Genomic DNA, 15,365 nt, shown 5'->3' with positions numbered 1-15,365 from the left:
AAAATTCTGTATTTTGCACGTCCCTCTCTGGCCAGTCAGAAATTTCAATAGATCTTTTTGTAGGTGCATTGGCGCACATGGAGCGTAACATAAAACAAGCCGGTCGGGCCGCGAGTAATAATAAATAAGCGTGTACGCCGGGTGAGCGACGCGCCAATTTGATTTGATACTTTATTACAGTTTGATCTCATAACTTTACGAGTTTATTGTGGCCAGCGCGAGATGAGATCAACAACACCGACCAACAGACTCAGTCGAGCCGTGCATTTCTTCCGCGCGCGCACACACTCGAAATAATACACTGACTGCATGGGCCGACCGGCGGTGCGTGGGTTTGCGCGAGAGAGAAACCATTTATTTATATTAATAGGAATTCCACGTTGAAAGGCGTGTGTTTTTAATTATGAAGAGTGCCGAGGGCGATAATTGAAATAACTATGTGAGAAAATTTTAGCGTGCCAGTTCGGGATTCCTATCCTCTGTGTGGAAGTTAATCCGAATGTGATTAGGTTTGAAAGGGTTATTCCATTTGGTGAGGACGCATTTCGAATGTGAGCTTTCGAACTGCCTCGCTCAGCACTTTGCGCGGAGGTGCGTGTGCTTTATTTTTCCACGCGTCAATCATTATGTTGCGCGAATCTAGCTGTGGCAAAGGAAACGATTTGAAATTGTAATTTAAAAGCTTGTTTTCTGCGAGCAAGCTTAATTATCACTCGCGCCGCAACGGCACAAATTGAATTCGCAGCCATGAATTACAATTTTAATGGATTGTTAAATTGCTTGTAATGACGCTTTTCATTAATAATGCCGTTCAGCTGCTGCGGTGCTGCTTGGGAAAATTGCACGAAAGAGAGAAATTTTTAATTCATCTTCTTTTTTTTTGGATAATTTTAAATTTATTTTTGATTGGCATCGGCAAATCAATGCATCTGATGCACTTACAATAAATAACCATTACTGAGCATATTTAATTTTCATATTCAATAAAGGAAATTATTCCTGATAACGTTCTAACAGGAAGTAATAATATGTTTCAAAGTATGCTGTGAAACATTCTTGTTTGCGAAGGTTCCTTAGCTATTTTTCCTCCTCGGAAAATTAATAGCTTGTAGAATCTCGCTATAACGAGCAATTCATCATTTAAGTTCGCGAATAATTAGAACAAATTTTCCTTGTATTTGATGCAGGAAAAAGGCCAAGTTCCGCCAAAAAATAAATAATTTTACTCTAATTACGCGGAACAAAAAAAAACCAGCCTGGTTATTAATATCATATTTCAGCGGGCGTAAGTCAAAGAGCACTCCAGGAAAAAATGAACTTAATTCCATAGAATAGAGATGAGAGCTCACCAGGCGGGCGGGCGGACTTAGCGCACTAGTCACACAAAGAGCCGGGAGAGACTTAACGCTGGACCTCTGTGTTAATTTAATAATGCGAGAAAAAGAATAAGAGAATGACCGCCCCAGCATTCCAAGCTCTTTAATGTTATGCAAATTGTTTGGATCCTCTTGTGAAGTTCAAGGGTCAATTGGGTTTGTCCATCTCCTGTGTGCTCTCGGTACACCATAAACACTATTCTGCTGCCGCCAGCACGATGACGAAAAACTAATGCGATTTTCAAGGTGAAGGTAGTTGCCAAAATACAAGTTCACTAACAATTTAACTAGGTCCCGTTTATTATTAGATATGTCGTTTCATATTATTATATGTTTCAGGTAAAATCTTTTGCAAACCATTTGAAATCTTGTCGGAAGTCGGTAACTATAACTGTATTTACAAAATATCTATAAAAACATAATTGATCCACCTCTTGAAGTATCTAATAATTATGATTTATACTTTACTTAAATATTTTTGGAAAATATCCTATAAGCCGACATTACGCAATCTAAAATAAATAATTAATTAATTTTATTCATTCTAAAATCATTTATTTAATTAAGTATTCCATACTGAAATTTACAAGAAAGACATAATTTACAAAAAAAAATATCTTTTGCATTAATAAAATTTGTTTATCAGCTTTTAATAGAGAAAATTTATTATTAAAAAACAAACTCACTTCGTCTTCTTATTTTATTTATGCCACTATTTTGGTCACAGCCATTACACACAGATTAAAAAGACCCTTACCATCTTATTTGTAGCATTTTAAATGCAAGCGTGTCCAGAGAGGGCTGAAAAGGTGCATTCAAATGGACCAAAAAGAGAGAAAAAGAGACGCTGGCTGCACTCGACGGATAGAATAATTCGTGTCCAAAGTCACATTCAGTATTGTGAGCAGGTTTCGTGCTCTCTCACTCAGTCAGTCTCAGGTCTGGCAGCTTGTAAAGGGACCCCCGGTGGGAAATACATTAGCTCGAGTCACCTTTTTCGGCTTTTATTTCCCTCTCGTTTTTATTTTTCTCGCGCGCCAGCCCTCTCTTGGTTCTGCTCATTATTGAACCTCATTTTCTCGCCGTTCGCGCCTGCCGTGAGAGATATGCAACAAGCGTAATTTGAAAAATAATCGGAATATCATTTCTTGCTTCTCCCTCGCTTGACAAACGCGAAGAATTTTCATTGGGATGACGCGCGCGTGTGTGTTGAACGCGCTCACAGCTCGTTTCCCTGAAATTTGTTTGTCCTCTCTCACTGCTTTTTAACGTAAGATTTTAATGAGATTTTCCGGCAAATTCCTGTTGCGGTATCACTATCCTTTCTCGGTGCCGTGCAAAAACGAGCCTTCCTACGTTTTCTTGCTCCTCATCAAGTGTCAGACAGATACTCAATGTAGATTTTAGCTTACATAAGAAATTTGAAATTGGATTTTACGGACTTATCTTTTCGCGAGGCATTTTAAACTCCCTACTGGGCTCACAATCTTAGTAAAAACACTCAAAAAAGACATAATTAAACTCAAAAAATATTGCGTGTACTTGAAATTCTGCATGTCTGAAAACTAGTTTTCAATTACAAATAACCATTCACAATTTTTAGGATCTAGGAAGATGACGAGATATTTGAATGCATGTTAAAAAACGCGGAGCTAATCAAAACGGTAAAGAGCTCGTTCAAGGATGTGATTTCGATCTTAATATTGCTGAATAAAAATAAATTTAACCATTTGAAGATGTACCATAAGAATGAAAAATAATGAAACATGCCAGGATGATCTCAGATTTAAGAATTAAGAGCATAGTTACGCGCTTGCTCATTCCGCCGACACTTTTACACATCATGTATATCTTTCAGCCAGTCCACATTTTCGGCCTGCTCGCCTTCACGAGTACACAGACATATTTCGCCGAGCAAGACAGTGGAGAGGCCGAAAATCTAATTTCATTCGGTGTGTTTATGTGTGTTGGATCGCACAGCAGGTAGGGTCCGAGAGAATTTTATACGTGTACGGCTGGCTTTAATTTAAAAGCGGCAGATAGTAAAATGTCATTCAACTGCTTTTTGTGAAGTCTGGCTCGTTACTCGGAATTGACAGGCACGCTTAATATAATTTAAATTACAAATTGCCGCGTGGTGAGTGCGTCCTCTTCACTTTTTCTTTTCTTTTGATTCACAAACGAATGCACGACGGTGCGGCACGCCGACGATTTAGTACACGTTTTATTTTTCGAACCCAACACACTTACCTGCGCGCATAAAAATGCAAAAATCGAGAGCGCCGGTATGCAAATCAAGCGGCAGGAAGAAGTCGATTTCGGCGGCGCTCTTGTGAGAAGAGGTTTTTCGCTTCGGAGGAAGGTCGCCGCTGCTTTAAATTTATATAAATTTCGGCTGTGATATCTTCATTAAAGTTTTTAATGCGGCCTCGGCGATGGAGATGTATAAAAAACAGCCGCCGCTGCCGATAGAGGTGCTGCGCGGAGATGAGAGAGTCACAAATTTTTATGGTGACGACTCCCAAGTATGAGAGAAGAGCCGCACGCTCGCACTAACGCCAGTCTGGATAAGTTTCTCGCGCGTCCACCGCTGCTCTCTTGCGTTAAGGCGACTTTTAATGCCTTTGTTTGGACATTCGTTTGTCATAAAAGCGGCATTCCGACCCACAACACTTTCTGTCCGTCCCGTGCGCCTCAATCGGCCACTTTTCTACCTTTCTCGGCAATAAAATATGTCCGCATTGGGAAATAAAAATAAATTTCCCAAACAAATCTGGATACCCACACCGGTTTCTAGGAAATCGAATAAAACCTTAAGGGTTCGCTTATCAAAATTAACAATTGATGTTCTTTCGTAAGCACAGGGCAGAGAAAAGTGTTCAAGGGTATATTGATTGTTTTTAATCTATTAATTCATCCACTAACTAAGAATATGGGTCATCTTTTTTCCACACGAAAAGAAACCTTGAGAGAAATATTGCTACATGAATATTTTGAACCGCTGGCAGCAAGTGCACATAAAGCGTCAAACCGTTGGGCTATAGTGTTTTTCGTAAGTCACCTTTACGTGTTGAAAAATTAAAAGTTGCGGCTTTTTCAGGCGCCATTAAGGAAAAAGGCTTTAATTTCTTGTGTTCATAGCTGCATGTTTGTACAGAACAAGCAACTTTAATTATTACGAACGGCGCGCGCATTTTCCAGTAATTTGCCGCGCGTTTTCTCGTTTGCGGGTCCGCTCTCATTATGTATATAATGCTCTTTTCGGCAGCACGCAATGCTGCGCTAAATTGCTGTTGTGACCTCAACTCGGTTCTTGAGAGGGCGGCGGCGATCAGCGCCGAATTATACTTTTGCGTTGACGTTGGCCATTTCTTAATGAATGACTTCATTTTTGTGGCTATTTTTTGTCCAAACGTGTGTTGGCGATTTGAGCCGCTTGAACAATCAAAACGGAATCAAGGTGTATGATGGAATTCTGCGGTCGTGAGCCCAAGTTCTAATTTTCCAAAGCTTTGAACTCATGGTGCACAGCATTTCCACAAACTGCTATCAGAAACTGGCTTGCTGTCACTGCATGATTTTGCTGAAAAAATATACATATTTACGTAGTTTTCCCGAACGCGTCGATCACCTTGACAGCAAGCGAAGTTGTTTTCAATATTTTCGGCCAGTGTGAAATATGAATCTGCTTGCGAGCGTGTGTTCAATATTAATAATATTCTTTCTCTAAGAGAATAAATGATGGATGGCCTGGCACTTCCATGCAAATGTGATTATAATACATGAGGATGTGCGCGCGGCGGCCCTATAGGAGAAAAAAGGCAACACCACTTTGCTGCTTAACGAGAGGGATAAGGAAAGAAAAAAGCAAAACCATGTGTGCGATTTAAATGAAATAAAGATTTACGATGTGTGCGGTCCGCGGGCGAAAATTGATTGCACGCGCGTTTGCTCTCATTAGGCGCGAATTTCCGAGGGTGTGTTTGTTTCGTTAATAGAAGTAGCGAGCATAAAATTGCGTCAACTTCATTAAGGCAAGCGTGTTCTTTAAATTAAAATTAATGCTGCAGCCCGCCCTCTTCTGCGAATCGTACACCACAGCGATAAAAAAACGAGCAATGACCGAATGACGCGCAATTTACAGCTCGGTTGATGAAAAAATAATGCCACCGCGCTCCACTCGTCGCCTGCGACAAAACGAGAAACAGGCCTCAGCGCTAATGTGATAATGAAGCATGTTTTTGGTTCTTCTCAAATAACAACCCTCATTGCTCTAGTCATGTAATAATTTAACATCGTCTTAACTTTCTAAATTTGAGCCAAGCCATACAACTTATACTTTATTGCAGTCATTGTGCTGTAAATTCAATATAATTAAAGGATCGAAATGGAATGGAACAACCAATGTATTAGTAAACACAGCATACAAATTTTTTTGCATGTGGGAAAATGATGTCACACGGTTTTGCACTTTACAGCTTGATTTAGCTCCGCAGACCTCAAATGCTGTACTTTACCTTGAAAAGAAAATTCACAGCACAATACATATTAGGCTGCAGCAAATTCTAAATCAAATTTGTAGAGCTATTAGTTTTTATAGTAGCCTTAAAAACTCATTGAAAAGTGCGATTATTATCACCATTTGAACCAATTATTTAATTAATTGTTCCAATGATTCAACAATTAAAATTTTTAATACAAAATCTTAAAAATTTTGGACTTTAGTGGGTAGTTCACATTGATGACGTCACGATGTTTTGGCTGTTTTCCTCCGCAGCATTATTTTTACGCGCTATGTATTTTTAAAACTATTATATGTTATATTCTTTAAGATTTTTTACTTAAAAAACTTCTTAGTTCTTATTCTTATCCACACTTATTTTGATACCTGCCAATGTCTCATTTCTAGCGATATATTTGAAAATTTTGTTTAAATTTAAAAGATTTTGAGGGCCATTTAAAGGATACACATTTGTTACATATTTGGTATACGTATGAATATTATAAAAAGTAGGAAAATTACACGTTAAGCAACTGTATAGAGATCGGATTTCCTCGTGACACAAATTGCGGCTAGTTATGTTTTTCAGCAGAGCATTATTGGAATCTGCATGAGTGGAGTCTAACTATGCAGACCGCAAGAACAAAGTATATATATATGATGCTGCTGGATCGACGGTGAATACATTATGCACGCTTGGCTAAACATGTCATTCGAGTAGGCCTCCACGCAGTTTTGCTTTTAGTTTGCGCGCGAATGAGCTGATGGAGCGAGAAAATTAAAAAAGAGCGATTCGCAGAGCTGTTTTGTCGGTCTTTTCTCTCAGTCAAAGGGGTTTTGCGGAGGTCGCGCTGCCGCCGAGATTGGATTTGTTATCAATATTCATCTGAGACCAAATGAAGCGTGCGCGTGCAAATTAGACGAACAAATAATGCCTTCTGACAATTGCAGGCCTCGCAAAGCATGGACTTTTTGCCTTGCGCGCTTTTTGAAGTTCGCCGCCGCCTCGAGTCTCGTGCGTATTTACTTTTCTGAATCTCATCTCCGTCGCGGCACAAGGAGAAGGCGACAAAATGTGCTTTGGATTTTTCTAATTCCTCTGTTAACAAACGGGATCTCCTTCAAGTGTAATAAATTTTATGTATATTAGCATTGTTGAGAACCTTAAGGAACTCGAGTGCTGGCTACTGCAAACAACAACTGGAAAGAGACGCAATAAACAGTTGAATTCCCAGCTCACACAGATTCGAAATTAACAAATTAGATCGTCACGGGGAGTCCAAATAGTGTGAGAATAACAAACCATGCAAATATTAATGCAACTTTTTATTGCTCTATTTTCGAACGGCAAGCAATAAAACAGCACAGTGGGCGTCAAAATTAAGTCGCGTGCAATTTCTGTATTAATAGCGTGGCAATAAAAACATGATTTATGCATTCGTCGCGTTGCAAAAATCACCATACACAAACATAAATTTGCACACGTATACTTCGATGCATATATTTATTTGCAAACAAAATGATTATATTAATTCAGCGAGCCGGCTGACCGAACCGACGGGTACATAGCACGTTTGCAAACAATTCAAATAGACGCAGTAGACTGGAAAATTCTGTGGGAATTTTTACAATGCCTGCGATCATGATTTCATACGAGCGGCGGTGGAACACAGCATGGAAACAATTGCCCGGTCGCGGAATGTGAGAGTGATACAGCACAGGGATTGTTTCGCAGCCATTATTCCAATATGTGTGATTATATATTATTTGCGGAGCATAATTCGTCGAAATTTAATCCGGCGGCTCCTGCTCGGCGCACACACGTCGCTGCCGAGCGCAATTTTGATTAAATTTATTGCCAATGAATAATAAAACAGCGCTCCTTATCTTTTAATTTATCTACTGCTGCGAAAAGTGATTTACAAATAAATCGTCTCGCTCGCTCTCTGCTGGTGGATATATAATTTTATCGCCGGTCGACAGCTGCGCATAAGTTTCCGACGCGATTGGATAAGATGTCATATTCCAGCGTTTTCAATCATTAGATATCATAAAACAAAAATATCTTTCGAAACTCATTTGCATACAATAATGGCAAAGAAGGGAGACGTGACGTCACCGAGTGTTGGAGCGTCGCTGCAGGTCCCGTAATTTCATTCATCTCGCTCTCATCTCGTTTTTCAATTGAGTTTTATATGGCTCTTTATGTGTGTACATAATGCAGCCCTTTTACGAGGAAGGCAACAAAAGAAGCTGTTTATATATTTTTGTTGGAAGCCGCGCGTTCGCAATAAAGTCGCTGAATGAGAAGACGAGGTCACCGCCGTCATTATTATTTGCTGGCCTGCAAAATTAAATTGCATGCAATTAGCCAACAAGGAAAATGAAGAGCCAGAGAGACCAGCATGTCCGGTGTGTTTTGTATTCCATCATGTGAAAATACAAAAGAGCAAATTCTTTTGAACTCTCAGCAAATGAGAGTGGAAAAATACAAAGTTTTCAGTACAAAAGCAAAGCTGGAGTTGTAATTAGAGCGTGATGAAAGCAAACGCTTTGTTTCGCACATCATCAAACGTGTTCATCTATAGCTCTTCAACTTTTTGTCAGATTTATTAATATAGCCTTTGTAGTCCCTTAAAAAACTTCAGAAAAGGTTTTTCCTTTCGCCTCTTTACTTAACTGTGAGCTTTCGATTGGGCTTTTAAAATTACAGGGTTTAAGTATATACGCTGAGAAATAGGTTATTTTACATTTCAACAAAAATCTAGATATACGTATAGTCACTATTTAAAGTTTTAGCAAACAAGCAATTTGTCAGTACATTTTGTGATTGTTAGACAGAAACTAGAACACACCTTGCGCACTTTTGTTTGTCTTCATTATTGGTCAAATCATTGATTGTTTGTTAAAAATGAAAAGGATAAAAATCATCAAAGGAAAGTCCAACAATCGAGATAAAAGTTGTCGCATCTTACTTTGCCAACCTTAGCAGTGATGGCGTCACAATATCTTGGGATACGCTTTCTTTGTCCACTGCTTGTTCGCTCAAACGCATAGAGGCCAACTCCAGTAAGCTCTTTATAATTTAGATTTTTTTGCAGAGCAAATAGAAATATTATATTTTATTTTCCCCTTCTCTACAATATCCCTGATTTTGCTGACTAAAGAAATATGCAGTAGTGCAATTTTGTTTTTTTATACCACGTATAGTCAATGCAGTAGGTCTCATTATGCCTCACAAAAGGACAAAACGCACTTATAATGGACGGAACATAATAAAAGTGCCGAGTGATGTTGATGATGATGATGACTGCATTGTGTAAAGAGTGTACGGTATTCCTGAAATCTGCACATGACCTCTGAAATCATCATCGGCCGTCTCAAAAGTCAATAAAAAATTAAGATATGCTTAAAATTCAATTTCCGCGAAGTCCTTTCCGCTTACTTGGCTCCCTTTGTTGTCCCAGTTCCAGGGAATATCTCTTGGCATGTACCCTTACCGTCATTTTAAGTCATCACTTCAGCTGAAGCATTTTTTGATGTTTAATTTTCCCGTTAGTCCCTATGCCCCAGGATACGTGCCTCTGCGTGGTGCTCAGACGCACATTTATTATATTAGTGTACAACATTTTTTTAAAGATTCCTGGAAACACTTTTGTTATCATTTTCTTACGTTCCAGAATTGGGGGACCGACTTTTATTTGCGGTTTCCCATTACTTCGTCGGCGCACTATTTTTTTTTATACATTCGATTCAGCGCTTTTTGTAGGAACGAAGCCGCACGAGTGCTGTTTATTTACCCTCAGCACCAACGTGAGGCGGCGCGGGCAAAGGCAAACTTTTTCCTAATGTGCATTCGCAGCTTGCGAGCAGAGTGCACACACGCGTCATGATTCAAGTCGCCGCTCGCCTTCTGTTCCCCTCCCACAGGATCACGATATCAAAAATGAGCAGGTTTTATTGCTCTCGCCAACGAAGAAAATAAATATTGGACTTAATTTGGTGGGTAATTACACGTGTGCTGCTGCGGTCTCGCCGAGAAACCAACAACATCTGCCCTACCTGCGGCAGCGAATTTCTGGAAGAGTCGCCTCAAAGCAGCAGCACCGTTCGCTTAATTGAACTTTAATTTGTCGCTTCCAGACGCCATTGGAGTACTTATCGTGCATGCTGCCGCGGGCAAATTGTTTTTTTACATTGACGCAACTCTATAAAATAAATGCTTTCACAGCAAACTCCAGTTTGACAACTCATTTACTGCTTTATACTGATTTTGCATTCCAGATTTTTAAAGTGTGTATATATTTTTATTTGGAATCTCAATATTAAATATACATGAATATTTCATAATATGTATATCTTCTATTGCTTTCCGTTACTTACGGAAAAAGAGCCTTGTATTATTTGTTCCTTGTGTATATAAAATATAATTTATTCTTGTTTTAATGAATTATCTGCCAGGTATTTAAATTAATCTGATAAATGGATTTAAATTGTGAAATTAAAAAATATTAAAACAATACTCAATTTTATAAAAAGCAGTTTTATTGCTTTAATTTTTTTAGTTCAATGTCTAACGTTCAAAAGTGAGTTTTTGTTTTAATACAAATATCTGTTTATTCTTCCTCCCCAAAATATATAATAATATCTCATTCATATAATTTTAGAATTTTTTAAATTTAATAGTGTATAATTATAATATAAATAATAAGTCTTAGTTTTGGCTTGCAGCTATTAAAATAACATTTTTAGGACAGTCATATACGTACTTTCGGTTCCCATCTAAAACAGTTTTAAAATTCAAATAGTGTTACTCATCGTTCCGGCTTCGCATTTTGCGTAGTTAATCTGGTTTAGCATTTAAATCCTTGCAATTTACAATGAAACGAAATGGCTTGTATGTGCAGCTGATCAGTCGAAGGCGTGTGAATCCAAACATCATGTTCGAAGTGATTTTCCGATGTTAATGAAAGACCCAGCGGTGAGCACCATTCAGAATACAGAGAAGAGCGATGCAAACATTGGCGTGTTGGATATTGCACCGCGCGCGCGGGTGAGTGAATGAGTAGAGTAAATACATATATATATATACGTGTATATTGATTGGAAGAGTGTGTCTCTGGTTGTCGTTGCTACGGATGAACGCGACGTGTAATCTCTTTCGGGCTGGGCGCGAATAATTGGTCGCCGCGTCCGACACAAAAAGCAACATCATTGTTTCGCCCGTCCGCAGCACTCGACTGGCATGGCACCTGCCGCTGCTGTTGCCGCTGCAATCTCTCAAGTGTGCATAATGAAGAATAACAATCGACGCCCGGCCCGTTCAATATTTTCTTTTGGGAGAGTTGCTTGCTGACTGACGCCGTGAAGAGAGAGATGGAAAAGAATTCTCGGCAAAAAGCGGAGAGTGAACGCCTTCGAAAATATTTCCACTCGCGTAAGAAATTAACACACAAAGGAGGAGCGCATGCCAACGCTTACGATAATTGCTCGGCGCTTTTCATAGAAATCCGAGGGCGGCTAAAGTCAACATGTCGTTGGCGGTTTTCGAATTTCACGCTTGACTGTCGTCGATTTGCGATGGGAACAGGGTTGGGCACCGGCGAAAATTATGGGGTGTTAAATGAGAGATGTAATTTTCTTTCCTCTCGCCTTTTTAAGCAAATTTCCAAAGCACGCATTCATTCTCGCTGAAAAATGAGTGCCCGTTGAAATTTTAATATGAGATAATTTCGTGAAAACTAGAAAAAGCAACATTCCACGATATTCTCCAGACGACCCCAGTAGCATCCCACCTGCATGGCGACAAGAGGGGTGGTATATTGTTGGATAGCTTGACTTGCATTGACATTGTGTGATAAAACCACTGCTCAGTATTTCTACATCATCAATCAATTGAAAAAATGTTTACTCTGCTAGAGATACTTTGACCGGAAAACGCTCAATTTGGAAATGCTTCAGCATGCTTCATTCTTTTGTAGACGTACTCTTGTCGGTCTGTGCCCCTCTTTGCAGTGCAAAAGGTCCCAAGGTACCAAAAAAGAATTCAACCATACTTCATACCCTGAATAGAAATGATTAGGAAACATATTATCGCTATGGAAGTGGCAGTTTTTATTTCCTGTTACCTCCGACAAAGGGTTGAAGTTTAATTATTGAATTGATTCCTAAGCGATTTTTTCAACACTTAAATTTGGGTTTCAATGAGAGAAGTTACGGCTATATATCGCTTCTGCCACAGCGATATGTTGATTTAGTTATAGATTGAACTAACAAATATTTGAAATTGTGGACTTTGTGTTATTTACATTCATCATGGATCATAGAATGACCTAACACTAACACACATTTTTTCCTTTCTGTGGGATTTATTTATCCATATAATGGAATCCTAATATTGTTTTCAGTAATCAAAATAATAAAAAACACACGCAATAACAATATACAGGAATAAGTATAGGCAACCTTGAACTCCAAGAAAAAAATCCCTTTCAATTTTTCAGCTGAAGTGTCTTTTTATACAAGGTTTACAGGCTCTGGATCGACTCTAAAGGGAAGCCTGTGATGCATCAAAATTCACATCACTCTGCGAGCAGTTCTTGTGGTGAAAGATTATCGTGTGTTGGTATGCTGAATAGTGATTTCTTTGTTTTGCGCGTCAATTAAGTTTCTGCTTTTAGCATGCCTAATTACTTTGAGGAATTAAAATCGAAGCAGAGTACCGTTTTTATTTTTATTTCCTCAGCCTTATATAGCTAACATCATTTTAAAAATACCGCAAATTCAGTTTTGAATTTTGGGCCATCAATCTTCCTGTAAAGCGCCTCAAAATTAACATAAATCACAAATCTTACCCTAGCATGAATACAAGTAGTGTTCCGATCTGCAGGTGCGGCCAGTATTAATTTCATGATGTTTCGGTTCCGCTTGATAATTGCATGCACACACAATGTGTACGTGAGATTGAGTGGATGCGATCGCTTAGGCTCGGTGGATTTACATTTCGGCGGGCTGCTGGCTGGTTTCGCCTGCGACACGAGAAAGCGGTAGGGCTCAGGTTGCGACGGGTTTTAAGAACACGGAGTAACCGCGGCCGCCACCGCACATGCACCGCCTGCTGCTCCTGCGATACAACCATGCTATACACACACGCTCGGGCCGCAATCGTTCAAAACGCTTTTCCCACGAGCTGAGCCGCAGGAAAGCGGATTAGCTTACACCGCACGCCGAAAAAGTGTTCTCGCGTACAGTGCGGGTGTTACCGCACCGAAGAGCGAAAATCACTGCTTTGACTCTCTAGATGTTTGCACAGAAATCGCTTCATTGCCCTCGCACTGGCTATTTTGAATGCGGATTATTGGTTATGATGCAGCTTGGTCGGGGCTGATAGGATTCGCTCGTTGGTCGAAATCCCTCTTGAGCTGAAGGGGTTACATTTATAGAGTTACAATTATTGTTACAATTTAGTTACATTAAATTTATTTAATCTTTTATTAAACATTGTAAATAACACATTTGGTTGAAGTAACTGTGCAAAAATTTACAGTAAAATTTTTAAAAACGTTAAATGAAAAATAATTTTTTATTGCTATTTTTATTAATTATTTTGATATTAAAATGAAAATGATATATTTGCTGATTTAAAATTTTATATTATACTGGTGACAATATTAAAGATTGAGCGAGTTACTCTCAATTGGAGTATTCATTTCCAAATGTATTATAGAAAACCACAGCTCAGGTGTACTCCTATTTACTTAAAATTAATCAACGTTATATTTAAAAGTGTTTATTATGCACTTCGTCTTCTTTGACCAGGAAGCAGCTATAGTCACGTTTGAAATGCTCACAGCTCTCTAGCATGCGGTATTATTTTAATTTGTTTTATTTTTGTGAAGTCTAGTATTACTCTTGTCTATCTGTGCCCTTCTTCGCAGTGCAGTAGGCGCATGATACCGGGAAAGATTTCCACCACACCTAACCCGGATAATAAATATGAGGAAACATAATATGATGTTTAAAAATTAATTTTGGGCCTTCTATGTCTGGCAGTAGATTGAACGGCCAAAATTTAATGGCCTTGGCCTTTGACCTATGACCTTGATCCTACATGCTGATTTACTTCCCACTTAATTTGCTTTTATATGGCGTTGAGTTTGTTCCTTCTGCACTTCTGGTGGCCGAGATATCGAATATGAAGCAAACGGTATTTTTTAATAACTCTAATCTTTGTTCCCCTGTAAGTTAGGCAATCTTTGGACTTCGGAAAAATTAAATACTTTTGATTGATCACCTTCCTGTTCCTTGAGGCAATCAACAAAAAATGCCAAATTTTATTCAAATCCAACTTTTTGTCACCTTGAAATTGCTTTTCTTGGATTGCAATAAAATTGTTGCATCGAAATCTTTAATAAATCTAGTGGAACAGTTATGATTTAAATAATTGTCACCTCCATTATGAGAAAAAACGATAAAACTGCATCTGGCCATTCCAACCGTCTGTTTCATACTTCCAAAAACATTTTCTCCGCTGTCACCTGTCGTTTTAATAGAGTGGGCTTTCAAAAATAATCCGACTCTAATTCAATGTCATAATGATATCACTGATTTGCTAAAAGTAGACACAATAAAGCCCCGGGCGCGGAATCGAGCGTGCAGGTGCAAGATTTAAGATGTAATGAGGAGGTCGGTGGTGGATGGCCTCTGCTCGTTTAGAACTCAATAAAAGGCAGACAAGGCGTTTTAATATTAATTGCGCTCGTCCGCCCCTCTGCGTCGATACATTCATTAATGGAAACGTACAACGCACGGGTCTCTGCTGGGCGTGTTGTTCGCACCACCGCTGCATTTTACATATTTTACCAGGCGCCGTGTTACATTTTCTGCTGTTGTTTGGTAATACGCGCCACTCTCTCCAACCCCCCGCAGTCCCCACGCAGTGCGAATTCGCACCCCTTGGCGCAGATCGTAAAGTGTGATACACCGGTGTATCGATCAGCTGCTGCTCCCTTTTTAGTGCACATTTTGACCTTTCAACGGCCGGTGCATATGCTGTTCTCCGTATTCTCACTTTCCACGAGATGCAGGCGTGTGCACGCGAATGCGGTACTTTATACATATAACACGTACACTTTTTACACACGGACCACCGGCGCTGGAAGTTGACAAATAACCGCTGGGCCGCGTGTTAGCACTTCGTAAAACGCGTTTAATCGCGCGCGCAATTACAAACCCGAGACACATATCACACACACACACACATCACGGGGCTGACAGAATGCAGAATGCGAGTGAATTCATGCACGTGGAGGATAGCACAGGTCCGACAGAGCAATTAGCCTCTGCTCTGCGCCGCTTCCAACCGTCAGCCACGCACCTTTTTCCTAAAAAAAGGTTGCATGTTTGCTTTTAGGAAATTCACGGCAGTAATCCAGTTGTGCTTTTGAAATTCAAATCTCGATCTGTAGATATTGTAGCAACAGTTTCAA

Source organism: Cloeon dipterum, chromosome 1 (genome assembly GCF_949628265.1).
Source record: "Cloeon dipterum chromosome 1, ieCloDipt1.1, whole genome shotgun sequence".
Taxonomy (NCBI): Eukaryota; Metazoa; Arthropoda; class Insecta; order Ephemeroptera; family Baetidae; genus Cloeon; species Cloeon dipterum.
The sequence above is the reverse complement of the archived record's forward strand: the minus strand, read 5'-3'. Positions refer to the sequence as shown.